Source organism: Heterodontus francisci, chromosome 43, assembly GCF_036365525.1.
Source record: "Heterodontus francisci isolate sHetFra1 chromosome 43, sHetFra1.hap1, whole genome shotgun sequence".
NCBI lineage: Eukaryota > Metazoa > Chordata > Chondrichthyes > Heterodontiformes > Heterodontidae > Heterodontus > Heterodontus francisci.
The window spans coordinates 15,522,281-15,538,096 of NC_090413.1; positions in this window are offsets into that span (position 1 = coordinate 15,522,281).

Sequence of the window (15,816 nt, forward strand, 5' to 3'; positions counted from 1 at the left end):
GTGTTTCATTGGAATAATGTCTTTCAAGTGACCTTTTGTGCAACAGGCAATAAATAATGTGTGTCCTCTGCAGTTTGAGGAAGGAACTAACAGTAACTCATGTTTAAAGTGATTGCCAGCCTCCTCTATCAAGATATTCAATTAGGTGGACTTGATGATTATTAGAAACGCCAACAGAGTTTCCGATCCATGTACATTGTAAATATAACCTGTAATTGAGGTGAGTGCTGCATACTATAATGAAAGAAACTGAACAGTATTGCTCTTTATGTAATGTTAAATTTGAACTTCTATGCAATGGACCTTTACAACTTTTTATGAATAAAGTATATTTTTTGAAAAAAATGTTTTTAGGAGGACTTCACCAATTTCATTAACTCCTATGCTTCCATTTTTTCCCAGTCTCCAACCACAGACTGTGTTGACCTCTCATGCACAGCATCTTGCAAGGAGTTGGTACAAAACTCTTGACACCCATAAATGGGCATTCCCCGTCCCTGGAATATTCTATCCCAGGATGAAAGATTCCTGTTGGTGCTAATGGAAGCTGCAGCCCAGAATGACATAGGATGATCTCAGAAGGTAACAAGTTGGATGCAAATTAGGGAGGCTGTTTCACCTATCGCAGTTTGCCCATCCAGACAGAAGACTTACAGCCTCTCCATCACGTTATCCCACTGTCTGTTCAATGAGTCTTTAGGTTTATGCCTCCATAAACCCTACCCAGAAGATGCTTCCAAGTGTCACTCACTGTTTCTGCAAAGAAAGGTCTTGATATTCATCCTATGCTTTCCTTTCACCAGTATTAATCTATGCCTTGCAGTATTTTTTATCTATTTAGAGATTTACACTGAAACAGGCCCTTCGGCCCACCGAGTCTGTGCTGACCAACAACCCATTTTTATACTAATCCTACATTAATCCCATATTCCCTACCACATCCCAACCATTCTTCTACCACCTACCTACACTAGGGGCAATTTACAATGGCCAATTTACCTATCAACCTGCAAGTCTTTGGCTGTGGGAGGAAACCGAGGTACCCGGTGGAAACCCATGTGGTCACAGGGAGAACTTGCAAACTCCGCACAGGCAGTACCCAGAACTGAACCCGGGTCACTGGAGCTGTGGTGCTAACCACTGCGCCACTGTGCCATCCAAGTAGTAAAAAGATTGCATTTATGTAGCACCTTCCACAACCTCAGATCATCCCAAAGCACTTTCCTCCTATTGAAATAAAAGCAAAATACTGCGGATGCTGGAATTCTGAAACAAAAACAAGAAATGCTGGATTCACTCAGCAGGTCTGGCAGCATCTGTGGAAAGAGAAGCAGAGTTAACGTTTCGGGTCAGTGACCCTTCTTCGGAACTGACAAATATTAGAAAAGTCACAGATTATAAACAAGTGAGGTGGGGGTTGGGCAAGAGATAACAAAGGAGAAGGTGCAGATTGGACCAGGCCACATAGCTGACCAAAAGATCACGGAGCAAAGGCAAACAATATGTTAATGGTGTGTTGAAAGACAAAGCATTAGTACAGATTAGGTGTGAATATACTGAATATTGAACATCAGCAAGTGCAAACCTGAAGAAAAACAACCTGAAAAAAACAGTGGGTAAGCAAACTGAACAAACTAAGATGAAATGAAATAAATGCAAAAAAAGATTGTAAAAAATGTAGAAAGGAATGCAAAAAAAAAGGAAGAAAAAATAACTAAAAATGACTAAAAATGAAAGTAAAGTGGGGGGCTGTCATGCTCTGAAATTATTGAACTCAATGTTCAGTCCGGCAGGCTGTAGTGTGCCTAATCGGTAGATGAGATGCTGTTCCTCGAGCTTGCGTTGATGTTCACTGGAACACTGCAGCAATCCCAGGACAGAGATGTGAGCATGAGAGCAGGGGGGAGTGTTGAAATGGCAAGCAACCGGAAGCTCAGGGTCCTGCTTGCGGACTGAGCGGAGATGTTCCGCAAAGCGGTCACCCAGTCTGCGCTTGGTCTCCCCAATGTAGAGGAGACCACACTGTGAGCAGCGAATACAGTATACTACATTGAAAGAAGTACAAGTAAATCGCTGCTTCACCTGAAAGGAGTGTTTGGGGCCTGGGATAGTGAGGAGAGAGGAGGTAAATGGGCAGGTATTACACCTCCTGCGATTGCAAGGGAAGGTGCCCTGGGACGGGGACGAGGTGGTGGGGGTAATGGAGGAGTGGACCAGGGTGTCGCGGAGGGAACGATCCCTTCGGAATGCTGACAGGGGAAGGGAGGGGAAGATGCGACTGGTAGTGGCATCACGCTGGAGGTGGCGAAAATGGTGGCACGGTGCTTCTGATATGACCTTTTTCCTCAACCGAGGATTTCCCCCCACTGTGGTTGACAGGGCCCTCAACCGTGTCCGACCCATTCCCCGCACCTCTACCCTCACCCCTTCCCCTCCCTCCCAGAACCGTGACAGGGTTCCCCTTGTCCTCACTTATCATCCCACCAGCCTCCATATCCAAAGGATCATCCTCCGCCATTTTCGCCACCTCCAGCGTGATGCCACTACCAGTCGCATCTTCCCCTCCCTTCCCCTGTCAGCATTCCGAAGGGATCGTTCCCTCCGCGACACCCTGGTCCACTCCTCCATTACCCCCACCACCTCGTCCCCGTCCCAGGGCACCTTCCCTTGCAATCGCAGGAGGTGTAATACCTGCCCATTTACCTCCTCTCTCCTCACTATCCCAGGCCCCAAACACTCCTTTCAGGTGAAGCAGCGATTTACTTGTACTTCTTTCAATGTAGTATACTGTATTCGCTGCTCACAGTGTGGTCTCCTCTACATTGGGGAGACCAAGCGCAGACTGGGTGACCGCTTTGCGGAACATCTCCGCTCAGTCCGCAAGCAGGACCCTGAGCTTCCGGTTGCTTGCCATTTCAACACTCCCCCCTGCTCTCATGCTCACATCTCTGTCCTGGGATTGCTGCAGTGTTCCAGTGAACATCAACGCAAGCTCGAGGAACAGCATCTCATCTACCGATTAGGCACACTACAGCCTGCCGGACTGAACATTGAGTTCAATAATTTCAGAGCATGACAGCCCCCCACTTTACTTTCATTTTTAGTCATTTTTAGTTATTTTTTCTTCCTTTTTTTTTTGCATTCCTTTCTACATTTTTTACAATCTTTTTTTGCATTTATTTCATTTCATCTTAGTTTGTTCAGTTTGCTTACCCACTGTTTTTTTCAGGTTGTTTTTCTTCAGGTTTGCACTTGCTGATGTTCAATATTCAGTATATTCACACCTAATCTGTACTAATGCTTTGTCTTTCAACACACCATTAACATATTGTTTGCCTTTGCTCCGTGACCTTTTGGTCAGCTATGTGGCCTGGTCCAATCTGCACCTTCTCCTTTGTTATCTCTTGCCCAACCCCCACCTCACTTGTTTATAATCTGTGACTTTTCTAATATTTGTCAGTTCCGAAGAAGGGTCACTGACCCGAAACGTTAACTCTGCTTCTCTTTCCACAGATGCTGCCAGACCTGCTGAGTGAATCCAGCATTTCTTGTTTTTGTTCCTCCTATTGAAGTACTTTTGAAGTGTAGTCACTGTTTTAATGTAGGAAATGCAGCAGCTAATCTGTGCACAGCAAGCTCCCACAAACAGCACTATGATAGGGACCAGATGGTTACGGGTTTTTTTGAATGCTGATAATTCAGGGATAAATATCAGTCAAAAGACCAGGGAGAACTCCCCTGCTGTTCTTCAAATTATGCCATAGGATCTCTTAGATCCACCTGAGACAGCAGACAGGACCTCGGTTTGACATCGCGTCTGAAAGGCAGCACCTTTGACGGTGCAGCACTCCCTCAGTACTGTCCTGGAGGGTCACCTTGGATTATCTGTTCAAATCTCAGGAACAGCGTTTCGATCCACCACTTTCTGATTCAATGGAAAGACTGCTACTCACTGAGCCACAGTTTACACCTCATCCTGATTCGACCCATGCCATCTCATACAAAAGCAGAGACGTTCGGCTGAACCTTTATAAAGCTCTGGTTAGGGCCCCAACTGGAGTATTGCGTCCAGTTCTGGTCACCACTCTTCGGAAGTGGGTGCAGAGGAGATTTACCAGAATGGTTCCAGGGATGGAGGATTTTAGTTATAAGGTTAGGTTGGAAAATCTGTGTTTGTTCTCCTTAGAACAAAGGAGTTTGAGGAGAGATTCAATAGAAGTGTACAGGATTATGACAGGCTTAGATAAGTTAGACAAGGAAAAACTGTTCTCATTAACAGATGAGGCGGCACAGTGGCGCAGTGGTTAGCACCACAGCCTCACAGCTCCAGGGACCCGGGTTCGATTCTGGGTACTGCCTGTGTGGAGTTTGCAAGTTCTCCCTGTGTCTGCGTGGGTTTTCTCCGGGTGCTCCGGTTTCCTCCCACAAGCCAAAAGACTTGCAGGTTGGTAGGTAAATTGGCCATTATAAATTGCCCCTAGTATAGGTAGGTGGTAGGGAAATATACGGACAGGTGGGGATGTGGTAGGAATATGGGATTAGTGTAGGATTAGTATAAATGGGTGGTTGATGGTCGGCACAGACTCGGTGGGCCGAAGGGCCTGTTTCAGTGCTGTATCTCTAAACTAAACATGATACAAGGACACAGTTTTGGGCAAGAGATGCAGGGGGAATATGAGGAAGCACATTTTTACATAGCAGATGGTAATGCCCAAGAACTCAATACCCACAAGGGTGGTGGAAGTGGAGACAATTAATGACGTCAAGAGGAAGTTGGATGGCCACCTGACAGAAATAGCCTTGCAGGGCTCTGGGGATTGATCCAGGGAGTGGGGCTGACTGCATAGCTCCGTGGAGAGCTGGCATGGACTGGATAGGCCGAATGGCCTTCTTCTGCGCTGTAAATGGCTGTACGACTCTATATCTTGCACACTTCTGTAAGGTTCCCTCTCAGTTGCCTTCCCCCAGGGTGAAACAACTCCAGTTTCTCCAGCCTTTCCTCATAATTTCCTCATCATTCATTCCTGTCACGTGAAGACCTCGATGTTATTTTTAATGAGATCTGAACCCCCTTTGCTTCAGATGTAGTCTGACCAGAATACTGCGCAATTTTAACCTGACATCTTCGAATTCGTTGTCAACTGGCCTCGCAATAGTAGAAGTCGATTCATTTTGTTCAATGTGATTTGACAAGCCAAGCAGCAACATTATCCAATGCCCCTTCTGCTTCACTTGTAGCTGGATTCATATCATCCGTAATATAGATGCGCCATCCATTTATCCTGCTAAATTTAATACTCACCATCTTTCGGCCAATTGCAGATTTTCTCTAACTCCACTTGCCGGCCATCTTGACTGCGCCCTTGGCCAATTTGCATTGCGTTTCTGCATAATTGTCTGATAATTGCTCCTGTGAAGCACTTTGCGACGTTTTACTATGTTAAAGGCACTATATAAATACAAGTTGTTGTTGCATCTCCATCACCTTTACTGCTCACAGATCTACAGACAGATGTAGCTTTTGGGTCAGCTCTTGCCACTCAGCCATAAGACGGATGGGTTTATTGACCAACTCCAGAGATCCGAATGCCTAAACCAGGCTGACGCTCCCAGCCTCAGAGGTGCCATCTTCAGATTAGATGTTAAAATGAGGTCTGTCCTAATATATATATTCCTGATATATAATAATGGCTTAGACCTTGGTGTACAATTGGCAATTTCAAAATTTGTGGATGATACAAAACTTGAGAGCATTGTGAACTGTGAGGAGGATAGTGTAGAACTTCAAAAGAACATAGACAAGTTGGTGGAATGGGCGGACAAGTTCGATGTGGAGGAATGTGAAGTGATTCATTTTGTTCAGAAGAACAAGGGGAGCCAATATAACATAAAGGGTACAACTGTAAAGGGGGTGCAGGAACAGGCAGATCTGGGTGTGTATGTGCATAAATCATTGAAGGTGACAGGACAGGTTTATTTTTATTTATTTAGAGATACAGCACTGAAAAAGGCCCTTCGGCCCACCGAGTCTGTGCCGACCATCAACCACCCATTTATACTAATCCTACACTAATCCCATACTCCTACCACATCCCCACCTTCCCTATATTCCCCTACCACCTACCTACACTAGGGGCAATTTACAAATGGCCAATTTACCTATCAACCTGCAAGTCTTTGGCTGGGGGAGGAAACCGGAGCACCCGGCAAAAACCCACACGGTCACAGGGAGAACGTGCAAACTCCACACAGGCAGTACCCAGAACTGAACCCGGGTCCCTGGAGTTGTGAGGCTGTGGTGCTAACCACTGCGCCACTGTGCAGCCGGTTGAGAGTACAGTTAATAAAGCATACAGTATCCTAGGCTTTATTAAAATGCCATGAAATAATCCTGAAATTACCCCTGAAATAATCAAGAGTGCCAAGCCTGCTATACTCTCAGCACTACATGAACTGCTATGCCTGTGCTGGGACGAGGGAGCAGTAAAAACAAAGGTGAATGCGGTGACTGCAACAACTACCGTGGAATGTCCCTGCTCAGCATCGTGGGGAAAGTCTTTGCTCAAGTCGCTCTAAACAGGCTCCAGAAGCTGGCCGAGCGCGTCTACCCTGAGGCACAGTGTGGCTTTCGTGCAGAGAGATCGACCGTTGACATGCTGTTCTCCCTTCGTCAGATACAGGAGAAATGCCGTGAACAACAGATGCCCCTCTACATTGCTTTCATTGATCTCACCAAAGCCTTTGACCTCGTCAGCAGACGTGGTCTCTTCAGACTATTGGAAAAGATTGGATGCCCACCAAAGCTACTAAGTATCATCACCTCATTCCATGACAATATGAAAGGCACAATTCAACATGGTGGCTCCTCATCAGAGCCCTTTCCTATCCTGAGTGGCGTGAAACAGGGCTGTGTTCACGCACCCACACTTTTTGGGATTTTCTTCTCCCTGCTGCTTTCACATGCGTTCAAGTCCTCTGAAGAAGGAATTTTCCTCCAAACAAGATCAGGGGGCAGGTTGTTCAACCTTGCCTGTCTAAGAGCGAAGTCCAAAGTACGGAAAGTCCTCATCAGGGAACTCCTCTTTGCTGACGATGCTGCTTTAACATCTCACACTGAAGAGTGCCTGCAGAGTCTCATCGACAGGTTTGCGGCTGCCTGCAATGAATTTGGCCTAACCATCAGCCTCAAGAAAACGAACATCATGGGGCAGGACGTCAGAAATGCTCCATCCATCAATATTGGCGACCACGCTCTGGAAGTGGTTCAAGAGTTCACCTACCTAGGCTCAACTATCACCAGTAACCTGTCTCTAGATGCAGAAATCAACAAGCGCATGGGGAAGGCTTCCACTGCTATGTCCAGACTGGCCAAGAGAGTGTGGGAAAATGGCGCACTGACACGGAACACAAAAGTCCGAGTGTATCAAGCCTGTGTCCTCAGTACCTTGCTCTATAGCAGCGAGGCCTGGACAACGTATGTCAGCCAAGAGCGATGTCTCAATTCATTCCATCTTTGCTGCCTCCGGAGAATACTTGGCATCAGGTGGCAGGACCGTATCTCCAACACAGAAGTCCTCGAGGCGGCCAACATCCCCAGCTTATACACACTACTGAGTCAGCGGCGCTTGAGATGGCTTGGCCATGTGAGCCGCATGGAAGATGGCAGGATCCCCAAAGACACATTGTACAGCGAGCTCGCCACTGGTATCAGACCCACCAGCCGTCCATGTCTCCGCTTTAAAGACGTCTGCAAACACGACATGAAATCCTGTGACATTGATCACAAGTCGTGGGAGTCAGTTGCCAGCGTCCGCCAGAGCTGGCGGGCAGCCATAAAGGCGGGGCTAAAGTGTGGCGAGTCGAAGAGACTTAGTAGTTGGCAGGAAAAAAGACAGAGGCGCAAGGGGAGAGCCAACTGTGCAACAGCCCCGACAAACAAATTTCTCTGCAGCACCTGTGGAAGAGCCTGTCACTCTAGAATTGGCCTTTATAGCCACTCCAGGCGCTGCTTCACAAACCACTGACCACCTCCAGGCACTTATCCATTGTCTCTCGAGATAAGGAGGCCAAAGAAGAAGAAGAATTAATATGCCATGGAGTACAAGAGCAAGGAGGCTATGTTGAGCTTGTATACAACAATAGTTTGGCCTCAGCTGGAGGATTGTATCAAGTTCTAAGTGCCACATTTAAGGAAAAATGTGGTGGCATTGGAGAGAGTGCAGAATAGATTCATGAGAATGGTTCCAGGGATGAGGAACTTCATTTACGATAACAGATTGGAGAAGTTGGGATTGTTTTCCTTGGAGAAGAGAAGGCTGAGAGGAGATTTGATGGAGGTATTCAAAATCATGAGGGGTTTGGACAGAGCAGTTAGGGAGAAACTGCTCCCACTCATGAAAGGATCAAGAACGAGAGGGCCCAGATTTAAAGGTAATTGGCAAAAGAAGCAATGACGACGTGAGGAAAATCCTTTTCACGCAGCGAGTGGTTAGGATCTGGAATGTGCTGCCTGAGAGTGTGGTGGAGGGAGGTTCAGTCGAGACATTCAAAAGGGAATTAGATAGTTATCTGAAAAGGAAGAATGTGCAGGGTTATGGGGAGAAGGAGGGGAAATAGCACGAGGTGAATTGCTCACTCAGAGAGCCAGTGCAGACACGATGAGCTGAATGGCCTCCTTCTGTGCTGTAACAATTCTATGATTCTGTCTGCCCTTTCATGTCAACATAAAAGATACCATGGCACATTTTCAAAGAAGAGCAGGGGAGTTCTCCCCAGTGTCCAGGTCAATATTTGTTGTGGATTCAGGACCCAATCTGGAAACGTGAGCACACGATCAAGGCTGACACTCCACTCTGCACGACTGAGATGCTTCGTAAAAGATAGAGCTTGTGGGGAAATCCCGAAAGATAGAGAATGTGCAGGGCTCCAGCTGGATAGGGAATATGGAGAATTCTTGAATGATAGGGACCCACAACTTTCTGAGTCAGAATTTGTAAAGGTTAATGAATGTAGAGAGAGGAGCTGAAGGTTAGGGAAACATGCCTGAGGGAGGTAACTCAGTTCTGGCCTGTCCTTTTCTTCCATCAGTCTGAGAATTTGCAGTAGCTTATCGCAACAATACAGAATCTGCATTCCCAGCAGAGCCCATGTGACAAACAAACAGAGATTTGCATGGCTTTACTGTGTAAACAGCATCTGTTCTGGCACTTTCCTGTTATCTCATTCAGGCACCAAGGCTCCTTGGACGTGGCTGTGGCCTTTCCCATGCCACCACTGTTACATCTGCTGTAAGATCTGAACTGTGGTACGATCAATATTGCAGTCGCCGACTCTCTTCATCCACTTCAATAGGGCAGTCAATCCCAGTGAGAGGATTACTTTGAGATTGATTCCATTTTAACCCTTTCATCCCTGCTTCAATTAGCGACAGTTAGTGGGTGACAGGTTAGTAGGAGACTGCCTGATGGCACCTCCTGGTAAGTCCAATTTGCCTGAAGACACCATAGATTTGGCCACCTGCTACTATGGGTCTCAATGATTTCAGGAACAGGTAGGCTTTGAAGTGGCTCAGTCGTTAGCATTCTTGCCTCTAAATTAGGAGATTGTAAATTTAAGGCTGAACTACAGCACATAATCTAGGCAAACCCTCCCAGTGCTGAGAGAGTGCTGTCTTACCGATGAAACATTAGACTGCCTTCCCACTCAATGGAAGTAAAATCTCCTGTGGTACTATCTCAAAAGAGGTGGAGTGTTGTGCAGTTTGTGATGGTAGCAGTTCAAAGCTCAGCCAGCAATAAAGGAGGATGGAAGGCTCTCGGGGCTGGATTTTGCGGCCGCAGCAGAGGGTGCAGAAAATGACGGGAGGCCACTTAACAGATTGACGGTGGAAGGGGTGGTATTGGTGCTGGGGCCGTTTTTAAAAGGCTGACAGCCCTGTAAACATTTCACTAAATAATGCAGAGTTGACCCCTTCCCCCCATACACTAAATAATGCAGAGTTGATCCCTTCCCCCCATACACTTAATAATGGAGAGTTGACACCTTGCCCCCATACACCAAATAATGCAGAGTTGACCCCTTCCCCCCATACACTAAATAATCCAGAGTAGACTGCTTCCCCCCAAACACTAAATAATCCAGAGTTGACCAATTCCCATACACTAAATAATGCAGAGTTGACCCCTTTCCCCAAACACTAAATAATGCAGAGTTGACCCCTTTCCCCAAACACTAAATAATGCAGAGTTGACCCCTTTCCCCAAACACTAAATAATCCAGAGTTGACTCCTTTCCCCCATGCACTAAATAATGCAGAGTTGACCCCTCTCCCCCAGACACTAAATAATGCATAATTGACCCCTTCCCCCAACCACTAAATAATGCAGAGTTGACCCCCTTCCCCCCAGAAACTAAATAATAGTGTTGAAACCTTCCCCCATACACTAAATAAAGCAGAGTTGACCCCTTCCCCCCATAAACTAAATAATAGTGTTGACCCCTTCCCTCATACACTAAATAATGCAGAGTTGACCCCTACCCCCATACACTAAATAATAGTTTTGACCCGTTTGCCCCATACACTAAATAATGCAGAGTTAACCCCTTCCCCCCATACACTAAATAATGCAGAGTTGACCCCTTCCCCATCCACTAAATAATACAGAGTTGACCCCTTTCCCCCATACACTGAATAATACAGAGTTGACCCCTTCCCCATCCACTAAATAATACAGAGTTGACCCCTTTCCCCCATACACTAAATAATACAGAGTTAAACCCTTCCCCCCATACACTAAATAATGCAGAGTTGACCCCTTCCCCATCCACTAAATAATACAGAGTTGACCCCTTTCCCCCATACACTAAATAATACAGAGTTAAACCCTTCCCCCCACACACTAAATAATCCAGAGTTGACCCCTTCCCCCCATAAACTAAATAATGCAGAGTTGACCCCTTCACCCCATGTACTAAATAATGCAGAGTTGACCCCTTCCCCCCATACACTAAATAAAACAGAGTTGACCCCTTCCCCCCATATACTAAATAATGCAGAGTTGACCCCTTCCCCCCATAAACTAAATAATGCAGAGTTGACCCCTTCACCCCATGTACTAAATAATGCAGAGTTGACCCCTTCCCCCCATACACTAAATAAAACAGAGTTGACCCCTTCCCCCCATGTACTAAATAATGCAGAGTTGACCCCTTCCCCCCATACACTAAATAAAACAGAGTTGACCCCTTCCCCCCATATACTAAATAATGCAGAGTTGACCCCTTCCCCCCATAAACTAAATAATGCAGAGTTGACCCCTTCACCCCATGTACTAAATAATGCAGAGTTGACCCCTTCCCCCCATACACTAAATAAAACAGAGTTGACCCCTTCCCCCCATATACTAAATAATGCAGAGTTGACCCCTTCCCCCCCCATAAACTAAATAATGCAGAGTTGACCCCTTCCCCCCATACACTAAATAATACAGAGTTGAACCCTTTCCCCCGTACACTAAATAATACAGAGTTAAACCCTTCCCCCCATACACTAAATAATCCAGAGTTGACCCCTTCCCCCCATAAACTAAATAATGCAGAGTTGACCCCTTCACCCCATGTACTAAATAATGCAGAGTTGACCCCTTCCCCCCATACACTAAATAAAACAGAGTTGACCCCTTCCCCCCATATACTAAATAATGCAGAGTTGACCCCTTCCCCCCATACACTAAATAAAACAGAGTTGACCCCTTCCCCCCATATACTAAATAACGCAGAGTTGACCCCTTCCCCCCATACACTAAATAATAGAGTTGACCCCATCCCCCCACACATTAAATAATCCAGAGTTGACCCCTTCCCCCCATACACTAAATAATCCAGAGTTGACCCCTTCCCCCATACAATAAATAATACAGAGTTGACCCCTTCCCCCCATACACTAAATAATGCCGAATTGACCCCTTCCCCCATACAATAAATAATGCAGAGTTGACCCCTTCCCCCATCAACGAAATAATACAGAGTTGACCCCTTCCCCCGTACACTAAATAATGCAGAGTTGACCCCTTTCCCCCAAACACTAAATAATGCAGAGTTGACCCCTTCCCCCATACACTAAATAATAGAGTTGACCCCTTCCCCCCAAACACTAAATAATGCAGAGTTGACCCCATCCCCCCATACACTAAATAATGCAGAGTTGACCCCTTCCCCCATACACTAAATAATACAGTTGACCCCTTCCCCCATACACTATATAATAGAGTTGACCCCTTCCCCCCATAAACTAAATAATAGAGTTGACCCCTTCCCCCATACACTAAATAATACAGTGCTGACCCCTTCCCCCATACACTAAATAATGCAGAGTTGCCCCCTTCCCCCCATACACGAAAAATGCAGAGTTGACCCCTTCCCCCAGACACTAAATAATACTTTTGACCCGTTTGCCCCATACACAAAATAATGCAGAGTTGACCCCTTCCCCCCATACACGAAATAATGCAGAGTTGACCCCTTCCCCCCACATACTAAATAATGCAGAGTTGACCCCTTTCTCCCGTGCACTAAATAATAGAGTGTTGACCCCTTCCCTCCATACACTGAATAATAGTGTTGACACGTTTGCCCCAAACACTAAATAATACAAAGTTGACCCCTTCCCCCCATACACTGAATAATACAGAGTTGACCCCTTCCCCCATACACTAAATAATAAAGAGTTGACCCCTTCTCCCCATGCACTAAATAATACAGAGTTGACCCCTTCCCCCCATAGACTAAATAGTGCAGAGTTGACCCCTTTCCCCATACACTAAATAATACAGAGTTGACCCCTTCCCCCATACAATAAATAATAGAGTTGACTCCTTCCCCATACACTAAAGAATGCAGAGTTGACCCCTTCCCCCCATACACTAAATAATGCAGGGTTGACCCCTTCCCCCCGTACACTAAATAATGCAGAGTTGACCCCTTCCCCCACACTCTAAATAATGCAGAATTGACCCCTTCCCCCATGCACTAAATAATACAGAGTTGACCCCTTCCCCCCATAGACTAAATAGTGCAGAGTTGACCCCTTTCCCCATACACTAAATAATACAGAGTTGACTCCTTCCCCCATACAATAAATAATAGAGTTGACTCCTTCCCCATACACTAAAGAATGCAGAGTTGACCCCTTCCCCCCATACACTAAATAATACAGGGTTGACCCCTTCCCCCCGTACACTAAATAATGCAGAGTTGACCCCTTCCCCCATACTCTAAATAATATAGTTGACTCCTTACCCCATACACTAAATAATAGAGTTGACCCCTTCACCTCATACACTAAATAATGCAGAGTTGACCCCTTACCCCGTACACTAAATAATGCAGAGTTGACCCCTTCCCCCCGTACACTAAATAATCCAGAGTTGACCCCTTCCCCCCATACTCTGAGTAATGCAGAGTTGACCCCTTCCCCCCAGACACTACATAATGCAGAGTTGACCCCTTCCCCCCATACACTAAATAATGCAGAGTTGACCCCTTCCCCCCATACACTAAATAATGCAGAGTTGACCCCTTCCCCCTACACTAAATAATGCAGAATTGACCCCTTCCCCCATACACTAAATAATGCAGAGTTGACCCCTTCCCCCCACACACTAAATAATGCAGAGTTGACCCCTTTCTCCCGTGCACTAAATAATCCAGAGTTGACCCCTTCCCTCCATACACTGAATAATAGAGTTGACACGTTTGCCCCAAACACTAAATAATACAAAGTTGACCCCTTCCCCCCATACACTGAATAATACAGAGTTGACCCCTTCCCCCATACACTAAATAATAAAGAGTTGACCCCTTCTCCCCATACACTAAATAATGCAGAGTTGACCCCTTCCCACCATACTCTAAATAATGCAGAATTGACCCCTTCCCCCATGCACTAAATAATACAGAGTTGACCCCTTCCCCCCATAGACTAAATAGTGCAGAGTTGACCCCTTTCCCCATACACTAAATAATACAGAGTTGACCCCTTCCCACCATACTCTAAATAATGCAGAATTGACCCCTTCCCACATACAATAAATAATGCAGAGTTGACTCCTTCCCCATACACTAAATAATGCAGAGTTGACCCCTTCCCCCCATACACTAAAGAATGCAGAGTTGACCCCTTCCCCCCATACACTAAATAATGCAGGGTTGACCCCTTCCCCCGTACACTAAATAATGCAGAGTTGACCCCTTCCCCCATACTCTAAATAATATAGTTGACTCCTTACCCCAAACACGAAATAATAGAGTTGACCACTTCACCTCATACACTAAATAATGCAGAGTTGACCCCTTACCCCGTACACTAAATAATGCAGAGTTGACCCCTTCCCCCCGTACACTAAATAATCCAGAGTTGACCCCTTCCCCCCATACCCTGAATAATGCAGAGTTGACCCCTTCCCCCCAGACACTACATAATCAAGAGTTGACCCCTTCCCCCCAGACACTAAATAATGCAGAGTTGACCCCTTCCCCCCATACACTAAATAATGCAGAGTTGACCCCTTCCCCCTACACTAAATAATGCAGAATTGACCCCTTCCCCCATACACTAAATAATGCAGAGTTGACCCCTTCCCCCCACACACTAAATAATGCAGAGTTGACCCCTTTCTCCCGTGCACTAAATAATCCAGAGTTGACCCCTTCCCTCCATACACTGAATAATAGAGTTGACACGTTTGCCCCAAACACTAAATAATACAGAGTTGACCCCTTCCCCCCATACACTGAATAATAGAGTTGACCCCTTCCCCCATACACTAAATAAAAAAGAGTTAACCCCTTCCCCCCATACACTAAATAATGAAGAGTTGACCCCTTCCCCCCATACTCTAAGTAATGCAGAATTGACCCCTTCCCCCATGGACTAAATAATATAGAGTTGACCTCTTCCCCCATACACTTAATAATATAGAGTTGAACCCTTCCCCCCATAGACTAAATAATGCAGAGTTGACCCCTTCCCCCAGACACTAAATAATACAGAGTTGACCCCTTCCCCCATAAACTAAATAATACAGAGTTGACCCCTTTCCCCCAGACACTAAATAATGCAGAGTTGACCCCTTCCCCTGGACACTAAATAATACAGAGTTGACCCCTTCCCCATGCACTAAATAATGCAGAGTTGACCCCTTCCCCCATACACTAAATAATGCAGAGTTGACCCCTTCCCCATACACTAAATAATGCAGAGTTGACCCCTTCCCCCCATACACTAAATAATGCAGAGTTGACCCCTTCCCCCCATACACTAAATAATGCAGAGTTGACCCCTTCCCCCTACACTAAATAATGCAGAATTGACCCCTTCCCCCATACACTAAATAATGCAGAGTTGACCCCTTCCCCCCACACACTAAATAATGCAGAGTTGACCCCTTTCTCCCGTGCACTAAATAATCCAGAGTTGACCCCTTCCCTCCATACACTGAATAATAGAGTTGACACGTTTGCCCCAAACACTAAATAATACAAAGTTGACCCCTTCCCCCCATACACTGAATAATACAGAGTTGACCCCTTCCCCCATACACTAAATAATAAAGAGTTGACCCCTTCTCCCCATACACTAAATAATGCAGAGTTGACCCCTTCCCCCTATACTCTAAATAATGCAGAATTGACCCCTGCCCCCATGCACTAAATAATACAGAGTTGACCCCTTCCCCCCATCGACTAAATAGTGCAGAGTTGACCCCTTTCCCCATACACTAAATAATACAGAGTTGACCCCTTCCCCCATACAATAAA